At 49.5% G+C, this 9953-nt stretch overlaps 1 pseudogene; it reads left to right on the top strand.

The window, feature by feature from the left end:
- The first annotated feature begins 914 nt into the window (after positions 1–914).
- LOC112475332 lies at positions 915–1030 on the top strand (annotated as a pseudogene).
- Positions 1031–9953: the final 8923 nt, after the last annotated feature.

The raw sequence follows: 9953 nt of genomic DNA, 5'->3' as shown, positions 1-9953 counted from the left end.
CACACACACACACACACACCCCTAGACTGGGCTGATGTAGCAATTTGAGCCTGGAGAAAAAGACAGAGGTGGGTGAGGGGACTTTTCTCTCTGGAACTTAAGGTTAGAGAGCCCTAACTTGACTTTGTTGACTCTAATCTCAGTTTCTAACAATAATACTTAGCATACCGCTGTTCCAGCTTACATACATTCATTTGAAAATTATTTATTGAGGAACTTTCATGTGTTGAGCACTGTGTTGGGCTGAGGACGTGAGGGTCAGTTAATATGGGCATGGCCCTGCCCACTGGTTGCCTACGGTCTATGAATGGATGGCTATACACCTTCACAGGCCATAGAACAGATTGCCCCACTCTCCCGACTGCGGGTCTGACAGGTGTTCATTGAGCCAAGGGAGTCCAAGTAGCTAGGATCACTTCCTTTTGTAGTGGACACTACTGCACCTGCCATTCCCAGGGTCGCAACTGCAAGGAACTTAGAGGTGATACAGTTCAAGGTTTTATTTCATATGGGGAAACTGAGTCCCAGAGCAGCCATGACGGGACTACCTAAAACAACCAGAGAATTGGGGGTCCAGCCAGGACCATTACTTGGGTCTCAGAGGTTGGTCCTGAGGGCTGGATCAAACAAGGGGGAGAAATGGAGACGGTCCAGGAGAAGAAGAAAGCAAGAATGCCCACGGGGAGAAGGGAGCAGCGTGACAGGCTGGCCTGGCTTTTCCTATATTGCTCTGGAGTCAGACAAAAAGAGAAGCTACCAGGAAAGTGAAGCTGAGATCACTACCACAGAGAAGCTGCCACGTGGCCAGCTCTAGAAACTAAGCCCAGGACGTGGTTCCATAGTGTGGCGGTTAGCACATCTGCTTTACACACAGAAGGTCCTGGGTTCGCTCCCCAGTGGAGCCATGGTCCATGGTCTACGGCCATGCCACCCTGAGCAAGCCCCATGTCTGATCTCGGAAGCTAAGCAGGGTCGGGCCTGGTTAGTACTTGGATGGGAGACCACCTAGGAAGACCAAGTGCTGTAAGCATAAATTAAAAAATAAAAAAATAAAAGGATAAATAGAAACTAAGCCCAGTCCAGGGACTGATGTTGCCCTCAGGCACCAAGGGGCCTGATAGGACAGAACAGATGAATTGTTTTCAAATTTATGAAGTCCTGTGTACCAAAATATTTATGTGTACCGACTCTGTCAATGAAAAAATTGCTGCTGATGCCACCCTTTCTCAAACAATCATGAGGATCAAATGACAATTATTACTGTTATAACAATAATAGGAATAGCCATTTATTTGAGTGTGAACATGTGCTGAAGATAGAGTTGTACACCAGCAAGCAATCAGACACGATAGTCAGAGCCAGTATATCCATCCTGATTTTACAGTTTGGAGGGGGCTCCACAGAGGAGAAGGGATTTGCTCAAGGTCCCACAGTGGGCTGGCAGTGAGTGGGATTAGGACTCAGGTTCTCTTTCCCATGGGTTAGGGCCTGTCCTGATGCCGTTTAGCTCTGAAGCCAGCCCCAAGGAGGGTGAGCACAGCCTTGAACCTCCAGCCTTGTGCTAGATCATGCAATGCTCTTCCCGCAGGCCTCTACGCTTTTTGACTCTAGGGGTGCAGCATTACCAGCGCTGTGCAAGCTCTCTTTGTCCCGCAGGCAGTACCCGCAGGCCCGGCTGTCACTGGACCTGCGCTGAAGCAAGTGCATTTCTGCCTGGCTGAGTCCTGTCAGTGGCTCCAAGACCACAGTCTCCGAGAGGCACGCTTCGAGGGGTTCTAATCTCTCCCTTCTTAGCCAGAGGCACAGGAGCAGAGGGAAGCCCCAGGCCTGAGTCTGAGAGCTTTCTTTTGAAATAAGGCAAAGAGAACCTGGTGCAAAGCTCAGAAGAGAAGAAACCAACTGGACAAAGTGTAGACAATTGTCTCTGGATGATACGTGTGTATGGCTGGGAGGCAAGAGTTCCAGGTTCCTTTACCCACGTAGCAGAGTGAGGTGACCTGCACAGTGAAGGACACACTCCTCTGATGAACGCAGGTGGTATCCAGAGATGGCACTGAACATGGAATCACTTAATGAGAAAGAGATGAAAAGTTCAGTTATATTTTCAGTCCTTCTCATTATACCGTTTTAATTTGGTGCTTGCATGTCTTTAATACCTCTCTAAGCCTTGCGTGTGTGTGCGTGTGTGTGTGTGTGTGTGTGTGTGTGTTAAAAAAAGATGTTTTTTTTAAAAGCAAGCCTTGGGCTCGGAGCCTTTGGCAGGCAACAGTATCTAGTTAGAATTTAATAACATTGTTTTTATTGTATTTATTTTTACTTTTAGCTCCTATTTATGGCAGGTGAGACCGGTTTTCCATTTGCCGTAGTGATATAAAGTTTCCATTTTAAAGACATTTATTTAAGTTAAAAAGAGTCTATTTAAAGAAAAATACTAAATGAATAATAATAATACAGGTGGTATGCAGACATAGCCTAGGCGGTAAAGGTGGTCCAGTTACGGCTGGAACTGTGGAACAAAAAAGTCACATATTCTCAGAATCAGAGACCATTGCATTTTAGAAGCCCAGGGTTCTAGAATCCCAGAACGCAGAATCTTAGTACCATAAATCCTAAAACGAACAATGTAATATATGAGGTACTATAACACATAGTCTCTCAGAAAATATTAGCACGTGAGAAAGAAAGCCTTGAAGCCATCTGTTGGTTCAATTCCCTCATTTTGACATGGGGAAACTGAGGCCCCAAGAGATTAAGGATAGAATGAAATAACATATGTGAGAAAGCCTTGTAAAACCTAATGTGTTCTTCAAATATTAGGGATATTTGTAAAAGTCCCCCGCCGCCCCCAAGTTGCTGGGTTTTCTAGCAGAGAACTGGGACTGAAATAAGCTTTCTTGACTCCTGTCCCTGTATCTGTTGCTCTCTGGCCCGCTTCGCTATGACAAGGTCCTTGAGGCTCCTCTGGCCCAGGCCCAGCCTCTGCTGGAAGCTGTGAGAACATCTACAGAGGGACAGCCTGTTGGCCCCCTCCAGAGATGGGAGCAGAGGAAGGGAAGGCTGTAGAGTTCCCACCTGCAAAACTAGCATGTTGCCAGAAAGTCTGCAGGGGAGAATCTATTTTAGCATTCTAACTCAGCTTTATTCTGGGGCCTCAGTTTCTTGTTCCATCCAATAGTCAGGAACTTAACCAATGCTTTTCCTGACCCCCATAATTCCCATAAGCATGATTCCTGGGTCTTATCTGTAAAGAGAGTCGGGCTCCATCCCATGGGCATCTTGGAGAGTCTCAGTGGGGATGAACATTAGGCAACGCAAGGTATTGAGAGCTGTTGATGTGATGGGTAGAAGAAATCCACCGCCCTGTTGGGAAAGACCCCAATCTCTCGGCTTCTTCAAGAGTGACCTACATGTCTCCCTGTACCTGGAATTGATGGGCTCTCCTTGGCCCAGGGCCAACTGCCTTGAGAATTGGGCTCCAGGTTATGGTGACAGGCTGGACCATGTGCAAAAGTCTGCTATGCTGCTCTGATGCGGTACCTCTGGGTACCCAGCTTTTAGAATTGCCCACGTAGCTACAGACGCAAAATGTGACCCCAGACCTTCTTCACACGGCAGGGAGAAGCGGCCTCTGGCAGGGGTGGGGTGGGGCAGCAGTTTCCTCCAACCACAGCCAGGGGACACTTTCTCCTGATGACCAGACCTAAGAGAACTCCTTCGGACTCCATCTCCAGGAGATTCAAGGCCATAAGTGGCCCCCTTCTCATGGACAGCACCTCTCTGCCAGGCCCAAATTTTCACACCCACTTCTGAAGTGTGTTCTCGCTCCCTCTCCCCCAAGGACTGTTTCATGTGGCTTGTGGGAAGGGAAGTACCACGGGAAGTACCACGGCCTGGCTGGGGCTGCAGCAACCCCCTTTTCCTGAGGTGGCCCGCAGTCCACCTCCCGGGTGCCAGGGGCCCTAGGTGTTCAGTGATGTGGATTCCTATGTAAGTTCCAGGTGGCCCAGCGGCAGCCCCCACCTACATGACTGGCCCTTCCTGGCCCACTATGCTCCAGACAGGCGCCTGAGGAGGAGGAAAAAAAGGACCACTTCTCCTCGCAGCCGGCCCTCAAAAACGTCTAAGCCATTCTCTCCACATTAATCATGGAAAAGACAGCATGCCCCGGCCTGGGAGGGAGAAAGCGCCTTTTTCATCTGTCTGGCTGCATGAGTCTCAACACAAAAGTTCAGTCCTGGCCAAGCTCTCGTTCTCGACAGCTGTCCTGCCATCTCCGACCCATCTCAGCCTCTTCAACGCACGCCCGAAAAGGATAACAGGATTAAGTCAATTTCATTTTCCAGAGAAAATGCTCGATAGCCCGTCTTGTCCACCGTGCCGTGGAGGCCAGCTCACGGCTCCTCGGCACCCACCGGCGGACTCCCACCCTCGCCCGTTACCCTGGGCTGGGGCTGTTAAGTATTTCCTCATTAAAGCCCTGGCAGCTCGGCTCAGGTCTGTGAGCCAACACCAATAGTCACGACTGCCCTGGAATGTTTGGACAGATCTCTGCAGTTACGAGTTTATGAAGTTGAAAGTGTTTATAGAGGGGGAACCATGTCTCTGGGGGGCCCAAGTCTCTGTCTTAAGATCCTAATGGCAGGAAGAGGAGGGGAAAGGGCCAGAGGGACCAGGGAGGCCAACCCAGGAGCGAGAAGAAAGAGCCAGACCGCCGAGGGGTCTGCCGAGTTAGGGACAGTTTTGCCTCCAAATACAAACTCCATGGAAGGGGAGCGTCCGATCCTGAGCACCTCTTGCAACCAAAGGAACCGCCGTTTGATGTTCATCATTTTCTAGTCTCGAATCTGAAAACCTCAGAGCAGCATCCGGGAATCTAGGGTGGGCTTCGAAGGGGTGGGGACCTCCTCTCCAAACTGGGTGCAAAATGCTGCTTCTCTGTCTTTTCTGGGGGAGAGGATCTTTAAATTGTATCATATTTGAAAAGACGTCTGTGACCAGAATCACTGGATTTCACTTACCCTCTCGTTGTGTTAACAAGCAAATTGAGGCTCACTCTAGTCACTCATCCACTCGTTCACCAAATATTTTTGAATATCTAAGCACTGGCATAGTGGGGAACCAGAGAAGGTCTCTGCTGTCAGGACGCTGATTGTCACAGAGAGGGAGGTGGAGGGGGGTGGGGCACACACAGACAATAAACATGAGAACAAATATATAGGAAATGTTCGGATGGTGATGAGGGCTGTGAAGATGCTGACATGGCATGGGGCTAGGTGGTTGGGGAAACTGCCCTGAAGAGTGGCATTTCAGCTGGGGCTCCAAACTCAAGAAGGAGGCAGCAATGTGAAGGTCTAGAGAAGAGAGTTCCAGGCAGAAGGAACAGCCAGTACAAAGGCCCTGAGGCAAACGAGCTTGGAGGGAAGGCAGGGGCTAGTGTGGCAGGAGGGCCATGAGCAAGGAGCAGCGAGGGGTGTAGGGCCACGGTAAGGAGTTTGGGGTTCATTCTTGGCGCAGTTGGAAGGCATGAAGAGTTCGGAGGAGACAGGACAGAGGTCCCAAGGGGGGCAGATACTGCCCACCTAGAGAATCTCCAACTTAGAATTCCTGATGGCAGGCCCAACGCGCTTCCCACTATACCACATGGCCTCTCCCCAGGCTGTCCTGCTCGCTCCCTCTCTGCTCTCTGCAGAAAAGGAGGAAACACAAGGAAGCCAGTGAGCTGTAGCCCACTCTGCATGCAAGGGCCCTACCGTAACTTCAGGCCCAAAGAGGGAAAGGGGTTTGCCCAAGGCCACACAGCGTACTCATGGCACAGCAGGAAGTAGACCTAGTTTCTCTCCCAGGCCCGTGGTCTCTCCGCTGGTCCACATGCTCCGCTTTATCACACACACTCTGGTCCTGAAAGTTAGCCATAGGCCAGAGCCAGGCCAGGGGGGTCCCAAGGCGGGATTGGGTTGGGCTCCAGACTCGGAGGAAATGACAAAGAGGAACCAAGGGGCCCTGAAAGGAAAACTCAGAAAATGGCCAGGAAACACCATGGTTCTTTCCTGTTGTGCAGGTAAAATCGCCAAAACGCAATAAAGCAAGTCACCCACTTCTTTTCTATTTTAAAAAAATTCATACTTTTATTAAAACTTAGTTATATAGAAAAGCATAAAAAAAAAAAAAAAAAACCCACCTATAGTCTCACCCCAAACACAGCCCCCGATGAACCGTCCCGCATGTTGTGGAATTTGGTTCTGCTTTCTAAAAAAAAACACCTATAGTCTCACCCCAGACACAGCCCCCGATGAACCGTCCGGTATGTTGTGGAATTTGGTTCTGCTTTTTCTGTTTAACTTCGGTCCACCATCTGATGGAAAGCAGTGTCGTATAAAGGAAAAGGCTGCACTTTGCGGCCAGGTGGCAGGGCTGGTGTCATGGATGTGTGACTTGGGCAGTTGCATAGGGCCCTGCACTTAGGGGAGGTTGATGTTTTGTGGCCACCGTTTTTAAATTCTTAACAATGTTTGAACCAGGGATCGCCTATTGCCACCTTTCGCTGGGCCTGCAAGAGATGTGAGAAGGGGATTGGATGGTTGGAGTATGTTCCTCGGAGAGCTGTCATGAGAAATTAATGAGATAGGCTTCTTGTTGAGCCTGAGGGCACGCGGGTGACCCTCAGAGTGGTTTTGCTTCTCCCCCCACCGCGGTTTGGCTTATTTCCTGCCCTCTCCCTAGAGTAGTCCTTTGGCCCTGGGTGTGCGATGGTCCCTGTCTTTCTTGCCTAGGCCAGCACCCCTTCCTCCGAGAAGCCTTCCCCAGGATCCGTACCTGGAGAGACCTCCCCTGAAACTCTGAGGGACTTTGGCGGTGTCTTATGAAGCCCCTGTTTCTCCTCCGGATTGTGATAACTGTCTAGCTCTTTCATTCTCCTCAACTGTACTCTCAGTTCTGGGATTTCATAGACCGGACATTCCAAAAAGTTTTTAAAAATTAAAATCTGGGAGACTGAGATAGGATTGCCAACTATTTTCTTTTGCTAAAGACATGTTTAAAAGACTATTGTTTAATAGAGCCATAATCTCCTTAAAGAAAGGACTTTCGACATCAAACAAAGCAGGAAGGCCATAACTACTGAGCAAAAGACAATCCTTTACGTGGAATGAGTGGAACTCTAGATAAAACTACATTGTTCTTACTTTGCTATCGATCTATGCAAACTTCCCCTTGGACCAGCATTTCTGGCTGATCCTGTGGACTCTGCCTCGTTTTGCCTTAAGGAGACCCCTTGACACTTCTCCCTGCCCAGCCATGATATTCAAGGGGTTATTATTTTTTTTCACCTTGAAAGAGCAGTAGGGTCTGTGGATTCCAAAAACTGTTATTAATCTTTAAAAAAAATTCCGTGTTCCAACCAAAATGTGGGCATGCTTTTAAATGTTTGCAGTGCCTCCCTCTCCCTCTCAGCTTTCAAGAAGTGAGGACTTCAAAGGCCATTCCCTTGCCGAAATAAACATTGGGGCTGGAAGTAGGAGAGAGAAACATGGGCTCGCTGAGTGGAAAAGAAAATTGTATTTTTCTTCTAAATGACATTCGGACCCATCGCCATAAAAACGGCCTCTGGTCTGGAGGACAAACGTTCCGGAGGTCGAAGACAAGGGCTGGGGGTGGATGTGGGCTATGGTGACCAGTCTCTTTGTCCTAGTGTGTCTCAAGTTGCAGTGATGATTCTGTGTACAAGGGCTGCTAACGACTGAGAAATGCTCGATCAGGAGAGATTAGGAGCCCGACTCTGGAGCCTACTGGCTTCGGTTGCAGCTGTGTGGATGTAACTGTTCTTGCCTCGATTTCCTCATCTGTAAAGTGGGGATAATAGTTTTTGTGAGGATCCAGCCAGTTAATGCTTGTGTAATGGCTTAGAACAATGCCTGTACAGAGTAAGCACTAGATACATGCTGGCTGTTGTAATTATTGTTATATAAACATGTCCGGTGGGCAGGATGGCTATCTAATTCCCTTCGCTGAGGTTTTGTCTGAACTTGAAAAGTTCTATGATTCTGACGCCTCCCGACCCCATCCCACTCTCTCATTACAGGAAACAGCTGGACTCCCTGGGAAAAGAGTCGGCCCTTGGCTCACTTGGTGGCCCCTCGCGAGCCCTGCCACAGGAGTGTAGAGCAGATGGCCTGCTCTTCCGGCAGGCGTGGAGAGGGAGGTGGCACAGAGGGCTTTGGTGCTGGGGCCCTGCCTCGGAGCCCCTGCTTAACCACTTACTAAGGCAAGCGTTATAGATCTTCATCTGTAGGACGGGACTAACAAGAGGATGTAATGAGATGATGTTTGCAAAGGGTGTGATGTGTGAAGCACTTATCGTCATCATCATCATCATCACCATTATGTGGAGCCTGCTTGAAAATGGCCTCTTTGGATGTCCTCCAATATCACCTGGGGTTGGCCAGGTCCTGACTTCGGGGAGAAACGTGGGGTTGCACCTGAGCCTCAGGGAAGGCAAAAGATGAGTAAGGCAAGAAAAGCATGGAAGGAGTCTGAGAAACGGCACCGCAGAGGTAAAGCTGAAGAGAAAGGAGCCTGGTCTGGACGCTGCAGCAGAGCAGAGGTGAGGGAGGGTGTCGAGAGCCTGACCCCAGTGTGTGTCAAAGGGGAGAGGGGGGAGTGCTCCGTGTGGGGGGTCAGGCAGCCAGAAGTCCAGGCGACAGCTCAGAGAGAAAGGAGCTGGCTACCTCGGTGTGCAGTGAAGAGAAGACCTGGTTGGTTGGAGTAGGGTGTCCAACTAGGCAGCTAGGGAGAGCGTGTGCTCAGGGAAACAGGCACAGGAGGCCCAGATAGGGACACCTGGGCCCTGTCCCCCTATGCCCATGGTCCACACCAGGGACCCAGTCCTCTTCCACCCAGCCTCCCTCCCCATCCCCTGACCGACCCCCAGGTCCCCTGTCACTTCCTCTGAGAAGCCTTCCCCTAACTCCTCCCCATCCCCAGCCTGTCCTCAATCCCACAGTTGCATCGTGCCCCATTCTTCACTGAACTGACTGCAAGCCTAGTTTATTGTTTGAGTTAAATGTTAACCTGTCTCTTCCTCAGAAGATGTCAGATCCAGAAGGAGATGGTCGGGGCATCCGGTTCACCTCCCTCTCCCCTGGGCTCAGCTCCATGCCTGGGACAGAGCTAGCTGGCAGGAAACATTGGTTAAACAGACAAATACAAGCTAAAAAGATATAGCTTAGCAATGGTGAGAAAGAAAAGGATTTTAGGTGATCTCAGGCTAAATTCATGGATGTAGATAACATTTCCTTCCTTCCTTCCTTCCTTCCTTCCTTCTCAGTGTCCTACTATGTGTCTTTGTCAAAATCTCTATCCCTTGGTTCACTATTTCCTTCCTTCCTTCTTTCTATTCTTCCTTCCTTCCTTCTATTTTTCCTTCCTTCCTTCTATTCTTCCTTCCCTACCTCTTCTCTCCTTCCTTCTCTTTCTTCTATTATATACCAAGCACCTACTACGTGCCCTGTCCTATGTTAGGCATGGGAGTGCTGTGTTGAACAAGACAGAGACAATCTTTGCCATTATAGGGCTTATATTCTAGTGGGGGAGCCTGGGAAGAAGCAAGCTACAGATAAATGCGTAGTCTGATATCAGGTAATGATAAATGTTTTAGGGAAAAACAGTGTCATGGCTGGGTATATGCATGTGGCTTTAGGCATGGTGGAAAGAGAAGGCTTTGGTGAATGCCAAAGACCTGAGTGAAGTGAGGAAGTGCACCACGTGGATGTGGGGAGGGCACCCTTGGCGTGTTCCAGAGGGAGTTGTTTGTTGAACTATAGAAAAGCAGACTGGAAGGGCTTAGATGTTGGCCTGCCTCTTCTGTGATGAAGGAGGAAAAAGCCCCAAAGAGTAGAAGAAAGTGTCCAGGCATGTCGGTGGCAGAGCAGGAGCAAAACCAGGAGTCAGCCTTCGTC

Source organism: Pteropus alecto, unplaced genomic scaffold (assembly GCF_000325575.1).
Source record: "Pteropus alecto unplaced genomic scaffold, ASM32557v1 scaffold40, whole genome shotgun sequence".
NCBI classification, from domain to species: Eukaryota; Metazoa; Chordata; class Mammalia; order Chiroptera; family Pteropodidae; genus Pteropus; species Pteropus alecto.
This window is presented reverse-complemented; position numbering and strand designations above follow the sequence as displayed.